Here is a 15609-nt window from a genome sequence, read left to right on the forward strand (position 1 = left end):
CCATTCAGTTTGATAGCTGTCAGTTCTGAGTGATGGTTGTTCTATATCTTAGTTGTTATTTTGTTGTGGTTGTGCAAAGAGGCGAACCATGTCTGCCTATGCTGCCATCTTGACAGGATGTCAGGGTATCTTTTTCTTGCAGCTTACTTTGATAAACATTTTTATACACTTTTTTTGTGTAACTAAATTACACAACAGTTTATATTTGTTATAGAAAAATAGATAGTGCAGAGAAGAAAAAACTACTTATAATATTACCCCCTAAAAATAACCACAATGTATTCAGTATGAGTATATTCAGTGTATATATTTCCAGTTTCCTTTCCTGTGAGTGTACACACACACACGACAAACACTTCACAAAATGAATCTTGTCTTACTGTTTTATAAAATTTTTAAACCAGTCAATGTTATGAACACTTGTCAGTAAAAGAATCAACCACATAGTTTTTTGTGGCTGCTTGATATTCCTTTGCATCTTTGTATCATTCTTTATTAGCAATTATTTTCAATTTCAAACAGCATTTCATTATTTCAAATTGCATATTTGTGTTGGAGTGAAAAGTTCACACAGTCTACTCAGATACAGAAGAGGACAGCCTTTAAATTTCTCTATAATTACAATAAGGTAGTCTCTATGGTATGTACTCTGTCATATCTGCCTATGGAGTCTAGCAGGTTCCTGAAGAGCTCCCCCAACACACACACAGACACACACACACACATCTGCTCCTGCAAAACTTCAGTGTTTGGATACTTTCTCCATCAATCTCCTGGCCAGTTGTCTCTGCTGTGCTTTTCAAACTTCATCACTGCAGAGGAATCACCTGGAGAGCTTGTCAAAACAGATTCCTGAGCACCACAGCCAGAGATTTTGATTAGTAGATCTGGGCTGGGGTTTGCATTTCTAACAAGCTCCCACATAAGGCAGCTCCAAAGGCCTTACTTTGCAGAGTAGCTTTAGTCCACACCTCTAACACAGCCTCTGATTAGGGGTCATCTTGCTGTCACCAAAGTGGTCCTATGGTTGCCTCACAGCTTCTTAACTCAACTGCCTTAACTCAACCCCACAAGATACTGGAAGCTTAAGAGAACTTCTGGATTCCTTGCATTCCACAGAGAAGCAAGGGTGGTGAGTGGGTTGTGCTTCTTCTAGCTCTCCCTCTGAGAAGCATTCATTGTGCTTCCTCTCCCCTAAAATGATTTGGGGTCCCATCTGTGAGAAGCATTCTTCCAAAGTACCAAATGGGAAGAGAACACAAGCTCCTTTTGCTTTAGGTTTTTGAGCTGAAGGTGTAATTTTTCTCTTTCATCATTTTTAAAAAAAGATTTTCTGTATTTATTTTTAGACACAGTGGAGAGGTGGGAGAAAGAGAGGGAGAGGAAGATCAATGTGTGGTTGCCTCTCCTGTGCCCGCTACCGGGGACCTGGCCCACAACCCAGGTTTGTGTTCTGACTGGGAATCGAACCAACAACCCTTTGGTTCTCAGGCTGGCATTCAGTCCACTGAGCCATGCCAGCCAGGGCTCATCTTCCCCCACTTTAACATAGGAACCCAAAAGTGGATAGGGGTAAACCCAGTCCCTGGCATCTGACACCATTATGTATCCCTCTCTCTCTCCTCTCTTTTGGTCCCAGAATCAGAAAGGCTTTCATTTGCTCCCTCTCGTGTCTGGAAATCAATTCTCTATTGTTAATGCCTCCTTCTTCCTGTGGTGGACATTTGGTCACCTTCTTGGGGCCACAGTGGAAGGATGGCTTCTGGGAAACATGATTTATAGAGTATTAAAAAATACATAGTTTAATGTTTACAAAATATTGTCCCTAATTCATGCAGTAATTGTGTTACCTTTTTTCTTTATCATATTTGCCAGACATTTGTCTACTTATTTATGCTTCTTTATTTAATTTTATTTATTAATTGTACTCTTTTCCTATTTTCAGATTCAATAATTTTGTTACATTTATGATGTTCTTCTTTTTTCAAAGGTTTCATCTTATTTTTTAATCCTCACCCAATGATTTTTTTCATTGATTTTTTTTTAGACAGAGAGAGGAAGAGGGAGACAGAGAGAAAAAGAGAGAGAGAGAGAAAGAACATCAATGTGAGAGAAACATCAATCGGTTGCCTTCCATATGTGCCCTGACCAGAGATCGAATCTGCAACCTTCTGGTGTACAGGACAACACTCCAAGCAACTGAGCTGCCCAACCAGAGCAGATTTTTTTCTTATTTTTTTTATAATATCTTGATTGGAAAGCTTAGTTTATTTTCATCATTTTGAACTTTAGAGATATATTTCACATTCACATATAAACATGTAGTTTTACATAAATGGGGTCCAGCATAAGTGCTGTTTTTATGGTGGACACTTTCTCTGCCACCCTTCGGTTGCATCATCCTTTCACTTCAGCACCCCCCCGCCTTGTATTTCTCTTTTTACATGATAAAACATGTAACACTAGACATTTATCTCTTTACATGGTTTGGCTATACCCTGTTAGTTAAACATATAACATTCCCACTTTCTTTAATTTCTTTAGATATTAAAATTCTGCCATAGTTTGCCCTATAAATAATGTAAGTTTGGACATAATGGAAATGTTGATCTATTAAGATTGGTGCTTCATTTCTTTTCTCCCCTCAGCTCTCTTCTTCCTTTGCAAATGGGGTAAGCTAAAATTCTTATCTTCCTCAGTGGAAGGGGGATGTTAGAAGATGTGAGATCAGTTAGTAAAATGAAGAGAATATGACCTCCAACTTCCCGGGATTCTTTGACCCATTGTCCCAGGTCAACTGGACATGAACCAGCTAAGAGATCCTGGGCCTATCACTCCTGTCCTGGATTTCTGAATCAGCCATAGAACCCAGAATTGACCCTGTGAGTATTTAGGTTGGGGCAGCCATCTGCTAGCAGGTAGCACCAAATGCAGCCAGGTCCTGGATGGATTTGGAAAAGTCTCATATCCAAAGACTTGTTCCTCATCTTTTCATCTCATTAAACTCTCAATAGTATAATTTTGTACAATTTACAAAATTCAATTTTGGGGGTCCCTAGAAGTGAATTATGGTGAGATGAAATATACTTGATTTTGCTGCTACTCCCTATGTCATGAACACCAACCTTAGAAAATGACTCCCTGTCTCTGATGTTCACTCACCCACTGCTTTCCTTCTGGCTTGCTCAAGTCACAGCACGGTCCTGGCTCGTTCCTGGCTTTTCTGCATCTCACATCCTTGGCTCCTAATCCTTCTTGTTTCAAATAATGAATCTGGTTCTTTCTTTTTAAATTGTTTTATTATTATTTTTCTAATTTTTATTTATTTCCTATTTTGAATAGGTATTTTATGCACATGGTACAGCACTGAAAACCTACACAAGGGTGTACAGTAGGAATAAATTCTCCTTTCATTCCACATCTCTTAGTAATGGAATCCCCTTTGCAAAAGCAACCACTGTTAGTAGTTTCTTGAGTATCTCCAAGAGATGGCCTGTGAATGTACAAATACTTTTTGTACATACACATATTTCTTTTCCCCTGTTAAAGTTGTGGCATGCCATTAATACTACGCTGTACCTGGTTTCTCCACCTTGACATCATGACTTGGAGAGAGCTCCATTTCAGTTCACAGAGAGCTGCTACTTGTTGTTAATGCCACTATATTTTTGGCTTTGACTTTTGGAAAATGTCTTGGGTCATTCTCAGGACCCGAAGACCTACCCTCTGCTTCCCACACTGCAGCTTCCAGTGAGAAGTACATCTTGCAGTCCATTCCTCCCTCAGGGACTGGCACCTTCCCTGCAACTCTCCCTGGCTTTCCTGCCACGGTGAAGCGGAATGAAGCAGTTCTAGCAACAGTACTTTTATTTCTCCCACAGAACAGCTGAGCTGAAAAGGGAAATGGCTTTTTCTGGAAGAGAGTCTATGGACCTTCAACAATGACAAGCTGACACCTGGCAAGAAGCCCAGAGTCACAAAACCTTTCCAGCCATAACAGACAAATGGCATTTATACAGGGAGAGCAAGGCTCAGCAATATGAAATCAGCAAGCCTGCTTTATCTGCATGTTCTTTGTAAGATAAACAAGGGGTCACTTCCCACACAGAACAGTCAACATCCTTCTAAGGTCCCAGGGCTGCAGGATATCTTGATCACACAGGTGATCATTGCATTATACTTCCTAAAAAGTTAGCCATTTTCCTTCCAATTCAACAAATGTTTTTGAATGCCCACTGTATTACAGATTGTATTCTAGGCCCCAAGCATATAACTGTGTACAGGAAGGCACAGTCCCTGTCCTGCCTGTTTGCTGCTTCTTGTATAATATTCCCAGTGGACAGTGACTTGATGGAAAGAATAGAAAACTTTGCTCAATTTTCCTGCTTGCTTTCAATTCCTGTTCTTTCCCCCAAAGATTTCCATGGATCAGGCATGTCAAGCAGAGCCTCCTGGCTTCCCTGGCTTAGTGCCCGAGTGCTCAGGATAATGTATAGGAGGAAGTTGAAGGGAGAAAGTAGACACTGCACTGAAGTCATCTGTGGCAAAAACAGTCCCTAATACAAATTCTCCTCTTTTTCAATAGCCATAGTTTTTTTATCTGGGTATAGAACAGCAGAGAAGAAAGAACAACCTCCCTGAAAGTAGGTGTGACCATAAACTAAAATTTGGCTGAGGAAATACTGTATTTTTTGGACCATAAGATGCACCTAGGTTTTAGAGGAAAATAGGAAAAAAATTTTGAAGCAAAAAATGTGGTAAAATATTTAATAACATAAATAACATAATATTTCACCAATGTAAATGTAAGCGATATTCAGACTATAAGACACACCCCCCATTTTCCTCCCAAATTCGGGGCGGGGTGCCTCTTATAGTCCGAAAAATACGGTATAAGTGTAAGTATCTTGTGACCACTTTCAGGAACCCTCCTTAAGACAATGAGAATGCTGTAGCATGTCTTTTGCCATTTCTTCATTCCTTTCTCCTTCCTTCTGCCTAGAACACAGTTGCTTACTTAGACCTTGAGGATAAGGGCCACATCCTAAGGATGGTAGAGGGACTTCAAGAGGACTTGATAGAACCAAGCCCCCATACCAACCTCAGACCACATACCTCCTGACTTTTCCATGAGGCAGAAATAAGTTTTGGTCTTATTGTAACTTCTGTCAGGTTGAATTTTGCTGATTTTTAAAATTTCCACCTTATCTTAAGTAACCAACTACCATCCACTCAAAATTCTCAATAAATAGATTTTAATATTTAACTTTAAATCTCTGCTGCTAGTAATGGCAATGGTTAATTTATGGATGTTGATTTAAAAGCTATAAACCATTCTCAGCTCCTTCATTTCCAACCTACATAGTAAATTCTTCAGCTTAAAACTTCAGCCCTAGTCAGTGGGAAAGCTGGAGAGCAGGTTGTGGGATGTGCATGAGGAGCAGGACAGGGATATACAAAGTAGTTTGGAATTTTTCTTTTGGGAGGCTGGATCCCAATTTGCCCAATTACTTAGGTCAGACCCGGAATGCCTATGTGTTCATGGAACCTCCCAATATGAGCCTGCCTGATCCATAGTGTAGGAAACAGGCTTCTTACCTCTCCATCATGAGCAAGTCACTTGCTCCTCAAGGACATACATCCTTTTCTTATGTATTTTGGGAGAACTGGCTCTAGCCAGTTGGGATTCTCCCCATGATTTGTCCCAGGTACAAGGGAAATTGGGAGCAGAATTGGCATAGGATACAACAGGGAAGAGGTGAGGAAGGCAGGCCACAGGTCACTAAGCAGATGGTTTCTTATCACTGGCACCACCAGTGGTGCATGGGCACATTTACCCAGCTTAAAGGTCCAGGGAAATTTGTCTAGTTTCTGAGAGAAGCTAGTTGCTGGTTCCTGGCTCTCTGTACTCTGCCCAGCTCTAAACCAGATGAGTCACCTGGAAGTGTTCACCTGCACCAAACTGACTTATTGACTATATTGCCTTGAGAAACTGCTTCTGGGCTCCACCCACTATACCAGATCGAGGTGGATGCTGCTGTGTAATAACTCATATCTGTCATGTATGCTGCATGCTTGCCCCCTCTATTGGAAGTCCTCTCTACAATGTCTACAGTGACCCAAGCCTTGGAATCATCCATCATTCCTTTCCTCCTTGGTCCATTGTTGTACCAACTGCCTAGGATCACAAACATTTCAGAGAATCTGTGGTGTTCGCAGGATCTGAGGTGAGATCGAGTAATCCAGAGAGAACTACTGATCCCTGAACAAGCCAAGAGAACTATATCTCCTGCTACCTCACCTGGAGTCTTCTGCCCAGAAGGTTAAACAAGGAACATTGCTCCAAGAGCAAAGGAGGCAGGAGACATCATGCTCAAGGACCTCAACTCTCCCCTAGCACCATAAAGACTTGAAAGCTCCAGCTTTCCCCCCACATACTCAGACTCCTTTTTAGAGAGAGAAGAAGGGAATAAAGGCAATCATTGAGATGGGCCTTTTTACCCAGAAATAGTTGAAGACTTCTTAAAGTTTAGTTATGTCCAAGTTTTAAACAGATTAATATGTTATTAACTTTTTCTCAAAAATCAGCAAGTAAAGATTTGGGGGAAAGCCAGATTAGTTATGGCCAAATAAAAGAATTTAAATTTCTCTGCTATTATGGGCTAAATTGCATCCCCTTAAAATTTATATGTTGAAATCCAAACCCCCAGTACCTCAGAATACGACTATATTTGGAGATAGGGTCTTTAAAGTGGAAATTAAATTACATTGAGGGCCCTAACGCAATCTGACTAGTGTCTTTAAAAATGAGGAGGTTGGGACACAGACAGAGAAGGAAGACTATGTTAAAAGATACAGCAAGAAGATAGCCATATGATCTCACCTTTAACTGGAACATAATCAACAAAAGAAAAAAGCAAACAATATAACCAGAGACATTGAAATTAAGAACATTGTAACAATAGCCACAGGGGAGTGGGGAGGGGATAGTGGGGAGAGGGGTCTATAGGAGCTACTATGAAGGACACAGGGACGGAATCAAGGGGGAGAGTAGGGGTGGGGGAGGGAGGTGGGACTGGCTGGGGTAGGTTGGCGGGAAGGGGAGAAAATGCAGACAATTGTAAGTGAATAAAAATAAATTAATTAATTTAAAAAAGAAATCTACAAATCATCAAGATACCAATTTGGAATCTTCTGCTACATGTCACTATATCAATTTCAAGTGTATTTGCTGGAGGCAAAAATCAGACAGAACATGAAAACTTCCAAAAAAAAAAAAAAGAAAAGAAGAAGATAGCCACCTACAAGCCAAAGAGAGAGGCCTCAAAAGAAACGAACTCTGCTGACACCTGATTTTAGACTTTCAGCCTCCAGAACTGTGATAAAACACATATCTGTTGCTTAAGCCACACAGTCTATAGTACTTTATTATGGCAGCCTGAGCAGACTAATATGTCTGCATATCTGAATATAGTGTAAGTAAATTTACATCTTTATTTTATCTTTAATTTCTTTACATAAATTGTAGTATGTTATAATAATATCTAGTTATTTGGCACTTCATATATAGCAGGCATTTTTCTAAGGGCTTACATATATTAATTATTACCTCATTTTATTCTCATAACGGCCGCATTTAATCCCCATTTACAGACATGAACCCCGAGGCACCGAGAAAGTAACTTGCCCAAAGCCTCACAAAGCGTACCTGGCAAGTGGCAAAGCCAGGATTCAGGGCCACGTGGTCAGGCTTTAGCATCACACATTCCACACATTTCACTTGCTTCCTGGTAGTTTTCCATGTCAGTACAAGTGTACCTTCTGCATTTGTCTTAAGAGCCACTGGAATTCTATGTTTTATTCCAGGATATAAAAACTAAAACTGGATTGATGTCTTTGCTGCTTTTATAAGTAGCCTTCTGTCCGTCCTCAAAAATAGTGACTCATTAAAAAACAATTAAGGCAATTCCTGTCACTTTAGCAGAAGCAGAGCGGCTATTGTGTTTCTAGGGATTGGTGGGTCCTCCTTAACTTAGTAGACCCTTTTGCATTGTTAATAGAGCTCCTTTTTAAGAAACTTTGTCTGAAATCACTTTAAGCCTACAATGACAGAAAAGAAGCAAAATGAAGGTTTGTAGGAAAGGTATTAGATTGATTTGGAGCTGGCATACTAAGAAATGGCTGGGGTAGAGGACGGGAAGAAGACTTTTGGGACCCAGGGTTCAGTGCCTGGCCTATCCTTGAGCCGTTCCATCTGTTGTGTGGACTAGAAAGGTCAGGTCTAATGTAAATGGGTGCAGAGGACTATAACTGGGTCTGTTACAGTGCCCGGGGGGATTTTAGACCAGAGAATCTCTGTTTTGTACCTAGAGGCAAGACAGTGGGGAAAGGAAACTGCAGGAGTGAACACTTTCTCTTGTCTGGGCTCTAAGACCCTGCCTGCCTTGTGGGAGGGTCTATTGAACCCTAGTCCCACAGTGAATCATTTGCCAGTAATGGTCTTCCTCTTAATATTACCCAAGAATCAGGAAAGTTTTCAGGAGATCTAATTAGTACATTTTATCTCCTATTCTCAATCTCTTTTCCTGTTTTCTTCAATTTGTGGAAGATTTCTTCAACTTTATTTTTTATCCCTTTTAATGAGTTTTCACTGTGACAGTATCTTTTTCATTTCCAAGGGCTTTTTGTATTTTCAGAACATTTCTTCTTTGATGACATCTATTCTTTTTTTTAACAGATATTATATTCTTTCTTACTTCTATAAACATATTTTTTTTTTGAGAGGGGAGTATATGAGGGGTCATTTTATTCTTCCTGCAGTTCCTTGTTCCTTTAAGGTCTATTTGTCTGGGCCTCTGTCTTCCATGTCAGAGATTGACCTCTAGTGTGTTATAATTTTAATTTTCTGTTCATTGATAGATGGGAATGGGGAATTAACAGATTCTATAAAACTATATTGAATTTTATACTTATATAAAAGGGAATATACTAGAGCAATCTAACAATAACCAGAGGGGAGTGGGGAGGGAATAGTGGGGAGAAGGGGTTTCAGGAACTACTATAAAGGACACACGGACAAAACCAAGGGGGATGGTGGAGGCAGGGGAGGGAGGTGGGTTTGGCTGGGGTGGGATGGAGGGGTGGGGAGAAAATGCAGACAACTGTAATTGAACAATAAAAAAATGTTTAATAAAAAAGGGAATATACCTTTTTTATTAAGTGCACATGGAACAGTCATGAAATTTAATCAAATATTGTCCTAATGACCACCAAGAAAATCTCAAGAAATTCCAAATAATAGAAATATACAAATAGCATTCTCTGACCATAATGCAATAAAACTAGAAATTATTAACAGAATTTTTATTTTTATTTTTTAATGTCTTATTGTTTATGCTATTACGGTTGTCCCAATTTTTCCTCCTTCTTCCCCCTTCATGCAGCCTGCCTTTAATGACAGAGGTTTTAAAAATCTAAAATTTCCTTTTTCCTGACAATTTAAAAATGCTCAATGAAAAAAACTCTTGGGTTAAAATAAAAATATAATCACAAAATTTCTTGAACATAATAATCATTAAAACATGACATAGAATTCCAGTGATACTACTAAAGGAGTTATCACAGGAAATACTGTAGCTTTAAATAGTTGGTACAATAAAAGTGAAAACATAGGAGATTCAATATGGGGGCAGAGTAGGTGGGAGCTACACTAATCTCCTCCCAGGACCCAACTGGAATTACAACTAAATTATAGGAAAATCATCCTGAATAACTAACTGAACACTAGCTGAAGAGAAGCCTTATAACCAAGGACTTACAGAAGAAACCACATCACCACAGTGAGATTGATAGTGATAGGGGCAACTCAAGAGTTAAATATTTTAGCCTTAGTTGATAGGCTTAAGTGATTATTGCTTGTGGAAAGCTGTTACTCCAGGAACTGGAATGCATGACCTACTTGACTCCATGAGGTTGACAAGCAATTCAACCTTTGTGTTCCAAGGGCTCTGCAAGCCTATGAGTTTTAAGGATGGTTGTCTGGGACAGAGATACAGAATTATTGATCAACAGATGAAGTACTAGGAAAATCGTCCTTGGGTTGCAACTCTTATCCAATTAACCTTTTTTCCAAACACCTTAACTATACTTTCTTCTCCTTATAAAAATGTTGGCTTGAGATAGTATGTCAAGAGAGTTTGGAGGTTATATAATCTGCCATTTTCTCAGATTGCTCATATGTATATAAGGTGACCATAAAGATTCAATTCTTGTCTTTATTTACTGGTTCTGGTAGTGACAAGTACCATGATTGTCAACTCTTCTGATTTCAGTCTAAAGTGCAGAGGTGCGAGAGGGCTGCCTTGCCTGCCATGGGTGGCAGCTGAAGTTCTAAAGGGATATTTCAGCAGCCAAGGGGTACCCCCTGAGAAGTGTGGGTCTAAACCCCAAGCTTGGCTCTTCAGCCTAGAGCACAAGAACTGGGAAAGGAATACAAAAAAAAAAAAAAAAAAAATCTGGCTGTGAAAAGCAGCAGTGTTTCTATCCACCAGGGAGAGATGGCTGGAGATGCAGAGACCCTCTTAAAGGGCCAACACATAAAATTTCATTTGCAGCCTCTTACCCTGGGCTCCAGCAGAGGGAGAACAGAGCAGACTAGAACCACATGAAGAGAGTCTAGTGTTGGAGGCTCTGGGGAGAGAGCTAAAGGGTCAGCCACCAGGATACCTGTGCTGAGTCATCCCCATACTGCAGAAAGCATCTTTCCTGACCAGAACACTCCCCTCCATGCAGCCTCAGCCTCAGGGGAAGCAATAGCCCCACCAACAGCAATCCCTTTTACCCTTCCCTATGGAGCTTAAGCTGGGATGCTGAGGAGTACAGCTGGAGGACATTCACTGATTAAGCCTAATCAATAGAAACTCTGCAGACAAAGGTGGATCTCTGGGAATTTTGAGACTTTAGCTGAACCTCTGAACAGGGTGCTGGAAAAGGGCAGCCTCAGTGCACAGCCTGGTTCTTTCTGCACATACAGGCCCAGCAGAGAAAGCTACAAGCTGTGAATTGCTGATAGCTCCAAACAGTTTGCCCATGGTGGGGGGCACAGGCAACATCTGACATAAGTATGCTCTAGAGTCTTTGCAAATTTACCTAATACATAGAAACAAACACAAAGTGGCAGCCAAAATAGGAAGACAAAGAAACAGCCCCAGCTGAAAGAACAATAGAATTCTCCAGAAAAAGAGCTAAAAGAAATGGAGGCAAGCAATTTATCAAATATGGAGTTTAATGTAGTAATTATAAGCATGCTCAAAATCATGAAAAAAAGACATAGAAACCACAACATGGAAAGCATGACAAAAAAGACATAGAAAGCATGGTAAAAAATAAAGAAGGTAATATTAGAAATAAATAATACAATAGAAGGGATAAACAGTAGGTTAGATGAAGCAGAGGGCTGAATCAGTGATTTGGAAGACAAGGTAGAAAAAACACCAAAGCATAGCAGCAAAAAGAAAAATGAATTTTAAAAAAATGAGAAGAGGTTAAGGGACAATGGGGATAACAAGAAGTGTAATAACATCTGCATCATGGGGCTACCAGAAGAAGAGAGTGAGCAAGTGATTGAGATCTATTTGAAGAAATAATGACCAAGAACTTCCCTAACCTGGTGAAGGAAAAAGACACACAAGTCCAGAAAGTGTAGTAATCCCCAAACAAGATGAACCCAAGAGGCTCACAGCAAAACACATCATAATTAAAATGACAAGGCTTAAAGACAAAGACAGAATCTTAAAAGTTTCAAGAGAAAAGAAGTTAGTTACCTACACAAAGCTCCCATTAGACTGTCATTTGATTTTTCAACAGAAACATTTGAGGCCAGAAGGAATGGACATAAAATATCCAAGGTGATGAAAAATGAGGGCCTACAACCAAGGTTACTTACCCAGCAAGGCTATTGTTTAAAATTGAAATAGAGATAAAGAGCCTCCCAGACATGAAAAAGCTAAAGGAGTGTGTTACCACCAAACCAGTACTCCAACAGATGTTAAAGGGCTGGCTTTAAGAAGAAGAAAAAGAAAAAAAACAGAGAAAAAATAGTTTTAAAAAATGGTAATAAATACATGTCTATTAATAATCACATCAAATGTAAATGGCCTAAATGCTCCCATCAAAAGACACTGGGTAGTTGAATGGATAACAACACAGAACATATATATATGCTGTCTCCGAAGAGACCCACTCAGAATGAAAGATACACACAGACTAAAAGTAAAGGGATAAAAAAATATATTTCATGCAAATGGAAAGGAAAAAAATCTGGGGCAACAATACTTTTATATTTGATGAAATGGACTTTAAAACAAGGGTATAATAAGACACAAAGAAGGACACTACATAATGATAAACAGATATCCAACAAGTAGCTATAACCTAACAAACATTTATGCACCCAGCATAGGAGCACCTAAATATGTAAAGTAAATTTTGATGGACATAAAATGGAAGAGACTGACAGAAATACAGCCACAGATTTTAACACCCCATTGACTTCAATGGATAGATCCTGTAGACAGAAAATTAACAAGGAGACAGAGGCCTTAAATGACACACTAGATAAATGAAATTAATTTATATCTTCAGAGCATTCCTACCCAAAATAGCAGAATATACATTCATTTCAAGAGCACATGGAATGTTTTCTGAGATAGATGATATGTTAGGACACAAAACAAGTCTCAGTGTATTTAAGAAGATTTAAATCATATCAAGCATCTTCTCTGACCATAATGCTATGAAAGTAGAAATCAATCACAAGAACACTGAAAAACATGCAAAGACATGGAAGCTAAATAACATGTTATTAAATCAATGAATGGGTAAACAACAGAGCAAGGAAGAAATCACAGGATACATTGAAACAAATGAAAATGAGAACATAATACACCAAAATCTGTGGGACACAAGGAAAGCAATCCTAAGAGGAAAATTCATAGCATTACAAGCCTACCTCAGGAAACAAGAAAAAGTTCAAATAAGCAATCCAACTTTACACTTAAAGGAAATTTTAAAAAATGAAGTGCAAAGTGAGTAGAAGAAAGGAAGTAATAAATATCTGAGCAGAAATAAATGAAATAGAGTCTAAAAGAACAATACAAACTATCAATGAATTTCGAGCTGGTTCTTTGAAAAGATAAAAATGATTGACAAACTTTCAACCAGACTCATCAAGAAAAAAGGAGAAAGCACTCAAATAAATAAAATCAGAAATGAAAGAAGAGAAGTAACAACTGATACCAAAGAAATACAAAGGTTTGTAAGTACATAGTATGAACAACTAACTATATACCGACAAACTGGACAACCTGGATGAAATTGATAAATTCCTAGAAGCATACATTCTTTCAAAACTAAGTCAGCAAGAATCAGAGAATCTGAATAGACATTATATCTAGTGAAACTGAAGGAGTAATCAAAAGAGTCTCAACAAAACAAAAGCCCTGGAATGTATGCCTTCACATATGAATTTTACCAAAATACCCAGTAGAACTAATACCTCTCCTTCTCAAACTATTCCAAAAAATTCAAGAGGAGGGAAGACTTCCAAGCTCATATTATGAGGCCAGCATTATCCTAATTCTAAAACAGATAAAGACACTTTAAAAAAGAAAATTATAAGCCAATATTCCTGATGAATATACATGCTAAAATCTTCAACAAAATATTAGCAAACTGAATACAGCAATGCATCAAAAAATCATATACCATTATCATGTGGGATTTATTCCAGGAATGCAAGACTGGTACAACATTTGCAAATCAATAAATGTGAAACACCACAATGTGAAAGATAAAAACCACATGATCATAACAATAGGTGCAGAAAAAGCACTTAATGAATTCCAGCACCCATTTGTATAAAACTCTCATACCTAAACATAATAAAGGCCATATATGACAAACTCACTGCCAGCATCATACTCAACTTGAAAAAAACTACACATATTTTCCTTGAGATTGGGAATAAGACCAGGATGTCTGCTTTTACTTCTGTTATCCAGTATAGTACTAGATGTCCTAGCCACAGCAATCAGAAAAGGAGAATAAATAAAAGGCATCCAGATTGGAAAGGAAGAAGTAAAACTGTCTTTATTTGCAGATGACATAAAACTGTACATAAAGAACCCCCAAAATTCTACCAAAAAACTACTAGAACTGATAAATGAATTCAGTAAAGTAGCAGGATACAAAATTAATATCCAGAAATCAATTGCATTTTTACATATGCCAATAATGAGCTACCAGAAAGGGAAATTAAGAAAACAATCCCATTCACAATTGCTTCAAAAAGAATAAAATACCTAAGAATTACTTAACCAAGGAGGTAAAAAACTTGCTCTCAGAAAACTATAAAATACTAAAGAAAGAAACTGAAGAAGATACAAATAAGTGGAAGCACATACCATGCTAACAGATAGGAAAAATTAACATCATTAAAATGTTCATACTACTCAAAGCAAACTATAGATACACTGAAATTCCTGTCAAGATACCAAGGATATATTTCACAGAACTAGAACAAATATTTCAGTAATTTATATGAAACCATAAAAGACCCTGAATGGCAACAGTGATCTTGAAAAAAAAAGAAGTTGGAAGAATGACACTATGCAATATCAAACTATATTATAAAGCCATAGTAATCAAAACAGCATGGTACTGGCATAAATACAGATACATAGATCACTGGAACAAAATAGAGAGCCCAGAAGTAAATTCATGCCTTTATACTCAATTAATATTTGACAGAGGAATTAAGTACATACTATGGGTTAGTGATAGTTTTTTCAATAAATGATGTTGGAAAAACTAGACAGACATAGTTAGAAAACTGAAACTAGACCACCTTCTTATAACACATACAAGAATAAATTCAAAATGGGTTAAAGACTTAAGTATTACACTCGAAATCATAAAAATTCTAGGAGAAAACTTAGGCAGTAAATCTCAGACATTGCTTAGAGTGATATTTTTTCCAATATATCACCTCAGGCAAGGAAAACAAAAGAAAAATAAATAAATGGGACTATCTAAAACTAAAAATTTTTGCACAGCAAGGGAAACATCAATAAAATAAAAAGACAAACCACTAAAAGGGAGACATATTTGCTGATATATTTGATAACAGGTTAATATCCAAAATTTATAAAGAGTTTATTAAACTCAACACCAAAACCCCCCCAAACAATCCAATTAAAAAGTGGTTAAGGTGTGGGGAGAAAATGCAGACAACTGTAATTGAATAACAATAAAATTTTTTTAAAGTGATTAAGGGACCTTAATAGACACTTCTCCAAAGAGGCCATACAGATGGCCAATAGACTTATGAAAAGATGCTCAACATCACTAATCATCAGAGAATTGCAAGTTAAAACCACAATGAATATCACCTCACACCTGTTAGAATATCTATCTTCAATAAATCAACAAACAAGTGCTGGCTAGGATGTGGAGAAAGGGGACCACTTTTGCACTGTTGGTGGGAATGTAGATTGGTGCAGTCACTGTAGAAAGCTCTATGGAGTTACTTCAAAAAATTAAAAATGTAAG

The sequence above is a fragment of the Desmodus rotundus genome, chromosome 4 (assembly GCF_022682495.2).
Source record: "Desmodus rotundus isolate HL8 chromosome 4, HLdesRot8A.1, whole genome shotgun sequence".
NCBI lineage: Eukaryota > Metazoa > Chordata > Mammalia > Chiroptera > Phyllostomidae > Desmodus > Desmodus rotundus.